Source organism: Centruroides sculpturatus, unplaced genomic scaffold (assembly GCF_000671375.1).
Source record: "Centruroides sculpturatus isolate CEXI.00-Female unplaced genomic scaffold, Cexi_2.0 scaffold1860, whole genome shotgun sequence".
Classification (NCBI taxonomy): domain Eukaryota; kingdom Metazoa; phylum Arthropoda; class Arachnida; order Scorpiones; family Buthidae; genus Centruroides; species Centruroides sculpturatus.
Window position 1 is genome coordinate 22,081 of NW_019385954.1, and position 14,106 is coordinate 36,186.

The 14,106-nt window shown below is 30.6% G+C and overlaps 1 protein-coding gene across 2 annotated transcripts in view; it reads left to right on the plus strand.

Moving 5' to 3' along the window:
- The window catches only part of LOC111612788 (ankyrin repeat domain-containing protein 6-like), a 53,644-nt gene that overhangs the window by 962 nt on the left and 38,576 nt on the right, over positions 1-14,106 (plus strand). Inside the window, exon 2 of one of the 2 annotated variants that reach the window (XM_023354046.1) lies at positions 6,250-6,339. The gene's annotated coding sequence lies outside the window, so the exon portion shown is untranslated. Of the gene's footprint in view, positions 1-6,249; positions 6,340-6,717; positions 7,120-14,106 lie in introns of those variants that run through there. The other variant, XM_023354044.1, reaches the window with a different exon arrangement.

Here is a 14,106-nt window from a genome sequence, read left to right on the forward strand (position 1 = left end):
AGCGAGCGATATCAGCTGCTATAAACAGGAAATGCATAGTTATTTAAAAAAATAATTTATTTTATGCATGATAAGAATTTACTATCAATTCTATAGAGCTGCTGTAAACTAGTCCCGCATTTTTAGTAAGATTTAAGTTTTTTACTCAGTTTAAAACTATTTTTTAGTAAAATATAATTTGTTTTTTTTTTGGTCAGAGAAATTATAACAAGAGTTGCCATGCATTTTAAGGCAGCAATTTGCTGTTAGAGGAAGTGAAAATCAATTAAGAGCAGAATGCTCCGGGAAAAAAAACGTGGCTACCGAATTACTTTTCATCAGAGTCGACTTTTCCCAATTTAATTAATTAAAAAACGCATCATTCGTTAATTTCGATAAAAATTCCCCGTCGCCAATTTAGTGTCGATGACATTCGTGTAAAAAAAATCTTCATTAATCAACACACCACGATGACATCGGGGGGCACACCCTTCTGTTAAAAATCGAGACAAACAAGATGGCTGTTTTTTTTAATATGTATGTATCTATATATATACATGTGAGTTAATTATCTTATAAGAATTCTCTCAACAGTCGTTGCAGATCAGAAATGTAACTTAAACTCTTGTTATCTTCGAAACAAAGAAAATGCTGTCTTAATACCGGATATCTATTTGATAGTACTACGCCCTGTGTCCGGCATCGAATGACTTAATTTAACCATTTACAGCTTATCGAAATATTCTCAAGCAATTTCTTTTTTTGAGAGGTCATTGTTTGCAAAGGCATGATTTATACTCCGCAGAAATCTTAATACTTTTTCCTTCCTGACAGCACTCGGGTGGGCGATACCTAACCTTGCAAATTGATATTTTCTTCTACCTTGAAAGTTGTCAAATGTTACTTCAGTTTAGTATTTGAGCCATCCTCCCAAACAATTAATTATAGCCAAGTATAACAATAAATGCCTTGGATTTCTAATTTCGATAAGTTTAGAACAAAATTTTAATTATTGAAACTTCATAAAATTTTTCGTGTGTAATCTTTATTTACTTAAATTACAGAAAAGTGTTTTTTTTACATCTAAAGACATTTAAGAAATGTCTTTTTTTGGTCACTTAAAAGTTAGATCAAAATTAATTAACGTGAATTTTTTAAAAATTAATTAATTAATTAATTGAATAATTGGTTATTATAGAAAATTGTTAATAACTAATTTAAAGGTTTGTTCATTCGTATGTAGGCAAACATTATATTGGCCGAGATTTAAGATTACAAAGTGATATCTTAATAAAGACTGAATTATTTTAAACTTATTAAACCTCTTGTTAATAATTAGACTATAAAAATAATTAAAATTTTTATTTTAAACTTATTAAAGATTTTTTTACTATTTAAAAGTTACATAAAAGTTTATACTAATTGCAGAAGTTTCATTTTTAATGTCGCGAAAAAGATGCTATCGTAATAAATTTTAAATCGAAACTAGTTTTGTTTTTTTATCTATTAAATCAATATATTATCAAGTAAACTTTTCCAAAACTATTATAATCATTAAAATTCCTAAAAACATTAAAATTTTTCACTTTTAAATCTGAAACTTTCTGAAAATTTCAGTGTAAAACTGATAACGAAGCTGAAAAATCGAAAAATTAACACACATGGTAGTCGTCTAACAAATTCGAAAGCGCTCTTTCTACTATATAATATGCAAGAGTGTGGAAGAATATACATTTTGAAATGATCGTAAATGTGACTTCCATTAGCATTAAACTAAATCCCCAACCCACTGATAAAGTTTGTAAAGTGGTTTAGACACTTGCGAAGAGAAGAGAAAAAGTTAATGACCCAGTGATTTGTGTTTAGAGGATAACGACGTATACAGTACTAATTTAATTTTTGCAATACGTGCTACTCTCTCGCACATCTGCAGAATAGAATATCTGAACAAAAACTTTAATGACTCATGTGCAAAATAATAATAATAATCACAATTATTTTTTTAGTAGTACAAATTGTATTGAACAAAGCTGCAATTTTTTTTATTCCATTGAATAACAAACCAAACAACAAATAATTCGCTTGAATTGCATAGCTCAGAAGAGGATTATGGAGGGAAAAAACGTGAAGACATTTGCAAAATGAATAATTATCCACGTTGCTCTTCCTCCAACTCCTCCGCGTTTTTTTCCCTTGTAGACTGCTTTTAATTTCAGTTCCTGTCTTAGGTGTAACGGGTGCGGTAAAGTTGTCATGAAGTTTGTAAGACGGCGAAGTGGTCTGTAATTTTTTAAAGAAAAAAATTCCAGAAAGAAAGGTATATTGTAATAAATTTGTTCTAGATCCTTTGTGTGAAAGAATCCCAATGGTGAAAAAGTTTTTCATTGTTCTCCATGCATTTTTTTCATCTCATAACTATTAGTTTGTCGTGTAAGTAATTCCCGTTTGGAGTAATAAAAGGGTTATTGCTGAAAAGTACGTTGCTTAGGGGTGGAGTTTCTCTTAAGGGAGGAGTTTGGCTATTAAATTGGCAACAATTGTGTAATAGTAGCTACTACGGTAGATCCCGTTGCGGGATTTAACGTGTAAGCTCATTAAATTAAATTCTGTTCTCAGCAAGTGTGATCCTAATGAATGTTGAATATAATGTAACAGTTTAGTAACACAACTATCAATTTTCTAATTTTAACGCATTTGTAATGGGTTTTTTAGTACGAAAAGTGATAATATATATTGAAACCGAAACTTTGGAGTGGAGGTTGCATTTACAATTTTACCTAATTAATTTGTGTGTATAAACTCAATTTATGATTATCTGATGTCAGCTATTATTTTCTATAGCTGGTCCAAAACCAGAAACGGAATTTATTGATTTTCATTGCGTGTTTACATAATTCTTGTTGGTGGAGCCGCAGAACAATTGTTTTTCTTACTTTAGAAACTGAATTCTTAATTAAACGCTGGAATGGAAAAAAGATTCTATTCGATTAAATAAGTCTGAAAATTTATTATAATTTATTAGTTAGACTTCATTTTTCGCTTGATTAAATTTTTAAAAAATATTAATTAATCTGATTTTGTTTTCTTAAAAGTACAACTCAATAGTTTACTCACAAGTTCCTTTACATAAATAGATTATTTAATTTTCTACTTCAGGTAATAGGCAATATTGAACCCCCTTTTTTACTCAATTATGCGTAGAAACTTTATTTACAGCTGTTATTTTCCTCAATAATTTATTAACTAACAGCGAAATTAACTAGATTTTAAATAAGATTTTAACTTTTTATAAAGGCACAATAACATTACATTCTTCACTACCTCAATTTAAAATGTCTTTTAACTTTGACATTAAAGATGCTATTTAAGGTAAGAGAGGGAGAGAAATGACTTTAATGCATAGAAGTAGCGTGCAAAAATTCAGCACATTAACCTGCACAACGGATTCTGTCAAGTTCAAACAATGCACCTTTATGTGTCTCCCTTTCATTAGGTTGTTACAGGGGTGACTAATGAAACCTGCAAAAGGATCCGAGCATTGTTTGATTCAATCCTCTTCCCTGTTTCGGGAAACCGGATATTACTATCAAAGGAATTCAATGCAGACAATGATCCCAGAACACTGCAGATTCATGTTTTTACGATATTTTTACACTTATGAGGCTATCTCGCTTGTGTTTTGCTATTTAAAAAAATGCACCCATGCTTAAATTACCCCGGGATAGAAAAACAAAAACGAATTTTATGTAATTGTTGATGTTAATATTTATTAAATCGATCAAAATTCCGATAAAGAACCGGATAAGTACAGGTTTAATCAGAAGTGGGAGCCAGAAGAAGGGAAAAAATATATATATTTTTTTTCTTACACAAATTACCCTCATAAATCACCATCCACCCTAGAAGCTTGTAAGGTGTTGGCATCTATTAAAATACAATTTTTAAAAGATTTGACAGGTAGAGATAATTGATAAAATTTCTGTTTTGGTAAATTTTATTATTAAAAAAATTCATAATAATATGGCTCGAGTTTTAAAGTTTAGAAACAATTACTTGATTTCGTCGAGATAAATACATTGTCTTCAGTTATAAAACGGGATCTTTTCCTGTTTTTCCACTAAAAAAATTCCCTAAAATGATTATCTCGTTCGATACTTAATTATTAGTTTGGTCTAAAAGCTGTTTAGTTATGTAAATATACGCGAAAGGTTTAATTTTTTTGGGGTATTTTTTAAATATAAAATACAATGCACTAGTATTTTAGGAAAACTTTAACTTGGGGAATTTTCTATTTTATAATTGGAGAATTTCCTGTATATTTTATAGTTTAGGGAAATTTTTCTACCCGTTTTATAGTTTGTTGGGGAATTTTTCTGCCCCTTTTATAGTTTTTTTGAGTAATTTTACAACAATCTTTGCTAAAATAAGAGTGAAGTTAATGTTCGTTAATCTACATACGCGAAGGAAAATAATTCTACGTTCATAGTTCCAAAATAAATCGACGTCGATCTATGTATAGTTTATTTGGAGGGTCAGGAGGTTTATCAGGACAGACACTTTCTTATTATCGGGTTTTGATTGAACATAAAAATAATGTGTACCTGTTGTGTACAGTGCACTCGTTTCTACTCCTAATTTTTATAATATGGTATAAAATAAAAAAAATATACGAGTATAACTTGGGAGGGAGCAATTTGCCGCTACTATTGTAGGAGACATGTCCTTTCTGTCCCTAATATTGTGCCGAAGTAGAACATAAAACAGTCAAACTTCTGAAGAACGGTCAGTGATGTGAACACGAGTGGTCGTTATTTGGAGGTTGTTTTGTATGCATTTTAAAAAGAAACGTTACTGAAGAAAGTGGACGTTGTTGGAGGTTCCACTGTACTGTACGTGGAATTGTAACAGTTTGTCATAAAACTCAAAGTTTTATGGTTATTTTTGAAAGAAATTTGAGAATAAACAACACAAAAACAAAGTAAAAAACTTTAAATTTTAGCAGTTTTTTTCCTCAGAAAAATCTGAACATTTACGTTCGAAGCATTTTCGTTGCTTATACACGGTGGCGTAGTGATACGCATTATAGATCTAGCACATCGGCTCCAGTTTTATTCCAGGAAAATGTCAGAAAATTCCCTAATATGTAGTTTGTGCTAGGGAAATATTTATATTGGGGAATTTTCTACCTAGCTTACTCTGTTAGAAAATTCCTTAATTTTATAAATTTGCGTATGGTATATTTTATTAGAGAATTCTTCATTAATTTATCATATATTGATTGGTTATGGTCTATATTTCGATTTTTAAATTAAAACTATTACCGATTAATTAATTAATCATTAAATTTACATTTTTTAAAAAGTTAATTAAAATTTTAATTAAAAAGTTAGAAATGTAGACCATTAATCAAACATTGTATTATACCTTAAAAAGAAATTTCTCTAAAAACAGAATTAAAGCAAAAAAATTCCCTAAACTTTAGCTTATAACGAATAGATATTTGGGTTTATATTTTGCTATTTTTAATTTTAAAATTATTATTCTGCTTTTATTAATTTAAAAATGTAATTATTTTATAAGATTACAAAATGAAACTTGTAATTAAATAATTATCTTTGCATTGAAACAATTAATAATTAAATTGTTATCATTTTTTAAAAATTACTTCAAAGTAAAACAAAAAAAGTTAAAATTTTCACGAAAAATCCCTAAACTTAAGGGAAGAGAATAAAATTTAGAAATTTATGTACAGATACAGTATCGCACCTTATCACTAGATGGCGACATAAACAGAACGTTACACTGTGTAAATTAATGTAAATTTACACTGAAAAAATTTTTTTATTATTAAAGTGTAGGAATAAAAAGGGTATAAAATACGCAATTTTAAAGCCTCACAAATCCCCAAAAATTAAATAAATAAATAAATAAAAAGTAAAAGGAAAGTTACAAAATTGAAGATTTGATATGACCTTTTTTTGTTTGTTTGTTTATTTTTTCACAAGATCTTGCAAAATACATTTGAAATGAAGTCAAAGCAAATTGTACAAGTGATTATTTTTATTTTTAAGCACGACCTTGTCTTCTCTTAACGTTGAAAGCAGGAAACTAACCCTCAAGGCATACGAACCTTTGACCTTTGTCTTTTTTTTTTCTCGTCATTTTTACGTCTTTACTACACTTTTACTCATTAAAAATCGCTTAGAAATCGCAGGAAATTAATCCGAAGATTGCTTATTTTATTTTTTTACATTATTTTTATTTTTACAGGATGAAGCGTAAAAAAGAAAAAAAAAACGAACAGGAGAATTCCTTCGACTGGTACGATCGATATAGAGTAGACATGGCTCTGAAAAAAAGGTAAGTAGTAGACATTCTAGTTGATTTTTCAGTAAATCTAATAACGTTTTCACTGTTTATCGACTGCATAATTATAGTGAATCATCCAAATAAGTGATTTAATCGTGTATAACTTTGTCAGGGGTTATATTAAAGTATAACTCTTTAATTTTCTTAGACTGTGTATAAAAATCGAGTAGTAAAGCTGCCTGAAGCGCTCGACCAAAAACCGGTTCGATCGATTGCGATCAAACATAATCGAGTCGAACCGAATTAGGGAAAAATTCTATAACTTTTTTCCTTCTAATTTTACTAAAATTACATTTTTTTAAGGTCCAGTGACTGATTTTTCTCGTGTTAAACTTAGCATACACGCGATCTAAAGCCGTTAGTGTGTTAGAGGAATTATGCACTTTTTCGTACGAGTTTAGGGCGAGTTTTTTTGGGGAAAAGTTGCTTTTATTTGTGAGAAATTAAGCTTTAGTGTGCGGTTTCCTTGTTAGAAAGCCTTTAAATGCCCGTTCGGTTGCGTTTCTCTTAGAGTATCCATATTATAAAGTCAGCCACCTGTTGATTGGTTAGGAGCTTGAAGCTTGGTTGGTTGCTTTTGTCTAGTGTTGTTTGCCAGGTGCGTCGAGTTGCCACGCCAGTCCGTGCTTCGTTTATGTTGTGTGTGCAAGTGTGTGTGTCTGCTCGTCGAAAAAAATGACTTAGGATTTATTTTAATGTGTTCCTCCAGTTAAAAATCAGCGAGTGGATACGCGGCCGATGATACCCTTTCGAAGGATTACCACTAATCAGGTAAAAATAAATGCGTGTTTACTAGACATCACGTGCATTTTATATTTGTATAACGAATCGGATTTATGGAATTAGATCCGTGTTTACGTGGAAATTAATTGAAACCGTTTCCAGGAAGACCCCTTCATACTTTCAGTTGAGCCTTGTTCACTGACACGTGACTATCATTATTATCTGCATCTTAGCGAGACCGGCCGACTGCTGTGTCGATTCTTGGACTTTAATTAGATACGAATGCGTAGAAATCGGCACGAAACGGATCACAGACGGGAAACAAAGTAGCTATGACGATTTCTAAACATCGCAGACAACTGGGTCGCCCGATACAGGCGCCGTCTTGTCAGGAAATTGTTGCTTATTATGTAGTTAGAGCCGTTCTCCGCCATTTTTTTTACGTAACTTTTCGGTTTGTTGGGTTGGTAACTAGGTACATTACGTAACTAGAAATTTTCATTAACTATTTTACATACGAAATTTTATTTAAATTCTGTAATAAATAAACCCGTAGAAGTACAATTTGTACTTAAATCTGTTTTGTAACCCACTCATACACTTTAATTGTTACACTTATCGTCTATTTTGAGCCTACACATGCGTGAGATCGTGTAAAAATTAAAATTACTTGTACTTTTTACTTGGTCTCGTGCACTTTATATACAAGAATACTTAAGTATCATTCAAAAATCTACCTTTCTGCAACTTTTATTGTATAGTTTATTGCTCTATGCTTTAAAATTTACTTAGCTTTCGTCGATATTTCATACATAGATTATGAAATTTTTAATTTCATAATCTATTTATTATTTCATGAGGAAAAAATAGGTAAATTATGCTTGAATAATATAATTGAATTGNTTCCTATTTAAGTGTTATAGAAAAAGTTTCTAAATAGGGGTAAGTTTCTGTAGACAACTCGCCCCTATTTAGCTGTCCACGTGACATTTCTATAGCATACTCGCGAAGTTTCTATAGGACAATGACCCCTTATTTAAGTATTAGATACAGGAAGAAAACATAAAACTTCACGCAGTCAGCCTATTGGTGAGACAAACTCGCGACTAACTGACAATGTTCAGTGTTTTTATCTACTGGTGTGTGACCAGTAGACTTAGACTTGTTATGGCCCTAAGCTGGAGTAAACATTGTTTACCATACAAAACAGAGACAATTTTGAAGACTGGGTGAAAAAAGGCTTTAAAACTGACTAAATTCAGACTATGTTTTTAAAAATTATTTACATATTAACCTACAAATTGGTTATGTTGCATTCGAAGATCTATAAATAGTACTATTTATAATTTTATTCTACTTTCGAGGATTAAAAACAGAGAAATCCGGGATTTTTCTGGACAAACCGGGATGTATGGTCACCCTACACTAAGTTATAATGTTTTACACGTCCTTCCCTCCACCAAATAACAATATATGTAAAAATATAGAGACCAAAACTATAGACTCATAGCATGAGGCAATAAGCTGCAGTTTGTTTAGCTTATGTGTAAATTCGGCCCTATAATAGCCCTAGACAAGCATGGCCCCCTTGCAAGATCCTTTTATACTGTATAAATTTACACAATTTAAAACCCATATTAGGTCATTATATAGACATCATATAAGGTCTAGTATAATCTAATTAGTACCGCAGTCTGAATGTCGATAAACATATATTTATGCCTCTCTGAGACCCTAAAAGCGCATAAATTTAATTCAATAGTACTAAAAAAAAGCGTAATTTGTTTTTGCATCGTACAGCTAGAGATATATGGAAGATAATTTGATAATATTGATCCACTTTTGTGTTTAGAAGTGGTTTTTACTTGGTAAATTCCATTTAGTAAACTAAAAAACCGTGACGTTATTCCGCTATGTGAATCACAATCCATTAGTTAGAAAACTTTGATTTAATTAATAAAAAAAAAATAGTGTTCAGCTGTGTACTGTATTATTAATGTAGTAACATAATAATAAACATCATGCAATCAACATTAATCATAATTTCACAATTGCGATGATCGTAACTTTCAATCTTATGTCAGTTACATCAGTCTATTTTTTATTTTAATGGGAAACTTTTAAAACGTCTTTAATTTTATTTAAAATAACCATAATTATCCTATATAATTCACGAAATGTAGACTATGATACAGTAAACCGCAAGATTTAATGTCTATTGTGAATAGTGTTTATGCATGAACTATAATTACCACATTAAATATTGTGTAATAAATTATTATAATACTAAATAACAATAATTTAATATAATAAATTGTAATTTCCTCATATTCTGACGGTAATTTAGCTTTAAATATTCGTTTTTAATGTTAATTTTATGGATTTTAATGAAACATTAATTATGTTCAAAAATTGCCTAAATAACAATAATTTAATATTAAAAATTGTAATTTCCTCATATTCTGACGGTAATTTAGCTTTAAATATTCGTTTTTAATGTTAATTTTATGGATTTTATCGATTAAAAAGATTATATTACTTTTTCTCGTTTGCTGTCTGTCCTTATATGATGAAAAAAAATCTCCACTTGAAAAACGCCAAATTTTAAATTTTCGCAGAATTTTTTGAGAGATTCTTGTACTTTTTGATCCCATTTCAATTATAGTTGACGAAAGTGAATTTTTTTTTCATGAATTTAATATATTACTGGCATGAAATTTAATTAAAGCAGGACTTAGAAGCGAAGGAATCTTGTGAAAAAATTTTCTGAAAAACTCGACTATAATTTTAAATAAATTAAATTGAAAATACACAAAATGCTAGTTTTAGTTTCTTTAATGAAATTGCATCGACATTGCTGATTTTTTTTTCTATTCAGAAGAACTTTCTATTTTTAATCTCAAATTTCTAATCTTTTTAATTAAAATTTTTTTTTTTTGCATACTTAGAGATTCAGTCTAATCTTAAGAGATGATTAAATTTACTCGTTTTTTTTACGTATAATTTAAAAAGTTATAAGAATAAATTCAATATATTACACACCAATTAAGCTTTGACATCATGTATACAGTAAGTTGTAGCTAGCAAAAGTTCGTGTAATAATTTTATACTAATTTTCCATTGTTTCTACATCTTACCTACAGAAAACATATTATTTTCTCAAAAATATCATCTAGGAGTTTTTATTAGTTTTTTAATTACCATTTCTCTACTCCACCATCATTATAAGGCTCCTCCACTCATACTACAACACTCTTTCACATTGTTATACCTTCAATGAATGTATAATATATTGAATCATCCGTATATTACAATACTAACTGAACCTTTATAATTCCTATAATTTATGAGAGGGGAAAGAAATTCCGTCTGCGTTTAAAATAACATAAAACCAAGGAGTGTTCCTCTACGGGTATAGGCCTATACAGTGTTTCTCTACGAAGAAAAATAAAAGGGGAGGCCAATAGTCACGGTTTTTCCATTACTTGGCATCAAATGATTGTTATTTAGAGTTTTATGGAAGAATGACTGAAAACAGATACAATTGAAACGTTTTGGTTATCTTCCACATGGGAAAGTAGTAATAAAAATCCACACATTTTGTATGGTAAGTGTGCATAAACGTAACTCCAACGTAACGTGCTTAGATTATACACACAAATCCTCCTAGTAGGGGCCTTTAATATTCGTTAAACTTACGCGAATTTTTTCAAGATACGTATCTTTAACATTGGCTAAAAGTAGAAGCACATAACTTGACCAGATATAGGGCAACGATTATATATATATAAATTGAGTTTTTTTCGTTAGTAAGCTGTTTTCGAACGGGGCCTACAGCCATTTTAGCCCATACTAGCCACAAGTAACTTGTAGAATTACTAGGCTAATTACTTCATTACACATTTACACGTATTTCGAACTGGATCTATACACGAAACCACACGAAGTTGCCACTATTTGTGTCATATAGAAACATTTATCTTCGCTTTAGAACCATTAGATCTTTATCGTAAGTTGTACCTATAATTACTCGATCCCGAGCACCGTTTGTTTCCCTAGAATAATCTTAGTATCTAGAAAAAAAAAACAATGTTTGCATAGTTTCCATGCAAACTAGTACAATGCCTGTTTGTACAGGAAGATATTCTCTGCCCGAGTTTACTATAGGTCGTGGTAGGAAGCAACAGAACCTAACGTAGAATTGCCACTAGGGAAATGAATATACTACTCGGGGATGAGTGAACACTCGTCTCTATAGCAACCATCGATTTTTCTTTCCCTATCCGTTCTAACATTCCATTACTGAAAACATTCCGGCATTCCGCGGATTATACATTAAAGAATTCGCAGAAGAACCACCGCAGTTAATAAATCGAACGATCGAAGTTAGAAGTAGTGACAATGAAGTGTATTGAAGTTGGATGTTTACTCATTGTATTCGAGAAAAGTAATGATTTATGGATTAAGTGCGGTTCCTAGCAAAACATATTGAAGTGTCGTCGACCCATTCGAGGTCACGCAATAGTTTTTGCTGATTGTCGACTCCAATAAACGAGGGTGAAGGGATTCTTCTTAGAAAATTCTCGCAGTGGTCCCCACTTATCCAGTTAAATGAATTAAGCAAATGAGTGCGTTGAAGGTACGGGGTGGTAGACCAGAAGTTGGTTAACTGACTTTTGGGGATGTCTGACAGATGCGAAAAAAAAACGCGCGAATTTTTAAAATTGCATTGTAAACCAATGGTGTTAAAAATGATTAAAGTGATCATCAGACCTTAGAGATGAATTAGTAAACGTTTGGAGTATAAATTGTTTTTTTTTTTTTTTAAAGCAATCGACATCCGTCTACTTAATAAGCTATTGTTCTTTCATGAAATCGAGTGAAAAATCGAAACCATGCGTAAAATCTTCAACGTTATTAGAATGATAATCGCTTGTATTTGTTTTTTAAACCATTTACTTTAACCGAAATAATTTTTGCTCCTTTCTTCCTTCCACTTAAATTTCATACAAGTCGACTCTTGTGAAATTTTTATCATAGAACACTAAAAAAGCAGTTTTCCATGACAGAAACTGGTTACACTTTTAAAACAATTCTCGAGCTTAAAATAAGATTTTAATTATTAAACATATATATATATATAAATATATTTTAAAATAGTCAAAATCCACAAAATCAAGCATTATGCACTAATTCAGTTGTTAGAAAGATTACTCTTATTAAATAAATTCGAATAATCTTCCTTTTTCGTGAATATACAAAGCGAATATTAATAAATTTGGCCTAAAACCTGCCTAAAATGGACCATTTACAAAACAGAAACCATTTGCTACGTAAAATGCTATTATAAGAGGAAACTCGTCTAACGTGGAAACCGAATGCATAACATCCTGAGTAAAACGGAATTTTTCGGCATAACTGAAGATAAATTTTATAATTTTGGGCTCGAATCATTGTCGAATTCTCGATGAAGACAGGTGCAATCTATCATATTTTACCTTTGGTAAGGTAGTGCTTTTGTTGTCTGGAAAGTAGCCATAATAATACACCAGTCTCTAGAAGAGTTAATAAAAACATAACCCTATATACAACAGAAAATATCCTTACCTTCTTTTTTAAACAGGTTTTTTTGTGTAATTATATTTTATTTCAAGTTGTTTGTATGAATGCGAACATAAAATAGAACATTTCTGTACATTTGATTTGCCCAGAAGCGAAATTAAGGTAGGTTCCTCATTAAGGCCCTTTAAGTTTGGTCTATTATTTTGACCAACTCCAATTTTTTCCAAGAAAAGATTATTCTAGCAATGAACATGTAAGGTAGGGGCCCCCTACCTTACATGTTACTCCTCGGTAGCGGTTCTTATGTTCTAGAATGTAACAGATAAATTACCAGCCCGAAGAGATATAGAAGGCCCGTCGTACCTCTTCAAATTTTATAATTTCGACAAAAGTATTAAATAAAATAAATAGAATTTTCTGTTATTTACATATAAAACAATATCTGTGATAGGAGGGGAGGTAGCCAGAATGTTGAAATTGGATCCTATCTATCTCGGTGGTTTATAACGTATGGAATATATACAGGTTCACTAGAAAGGTTCACTAGTTTCCTAGAGCAAATATAATTAATTTCTCCTAGGAAATAATAGATGTAAGTAGTCTTTCGTTACTTCTTAGGAGAAATTTATTGTATTAGTATAGGCCTATATATAATGCATAAAGGATGTAGAATGTATAGACTTCCCACATTTCCCATGAGAAATTAATTAGAATAGTGTACCTAATACGTATAGACAGCCTTTATTATAATTAATTTCTGGTTTGTTACTGTATAATAATGCATATAGATAGCCTTACTTTAGTCTGTGAACATTTTTTTTTTCTACGTAAAAAGGGGGTTATAATATCTCCACTTAATAATTATATGTCCTTTTCATGTCCTGTATTTTCCCCTCTTTTTTTTAAAGAGGAGATTCATTGCTTACAGATAATTTTTTTAATGCTCCTTTATCGAAGAATCTTGTTTAAATAATTAACATGTACTCTAGACGATTCACTTTTAAGCCAGATTACTTTTAATATAGAAATTATACACGGGTCAAAATTATTTATAAATCTCTCCCCCGAAATAACACAGCGGACGACAATATAATTCGGGAGATGGAAAGCGTTGACATGAATATTTTTTTTTAAAAGTAAAAACGGTTAGAAATTACAAGTTAGTAGAAAGCATTTCTTAATTATATTAGCCATAAACTATTTATAGTTCATTAAAGTACCCTCTCCACTGCACGATCTAATTACAGGCTAGACGGTGTCTTCTCATTTTCTTTGTCTGGTGCTTATAAAATATATGACTCTTGACGAAAGTAAGAAGAGGAAAAAGAAAAAAAAAAAAACGAAGAAATGTCTTAAATAATGATCATTCTTTGTTTGAAAATGGTAGCTCGAGTTTGCACAGGAAGTAGCAAAAGTAAAGTGGTGTCCTGCAGATTTTTGACCCGTTGCAAAGTCAGTAGACAGCTCCTATCT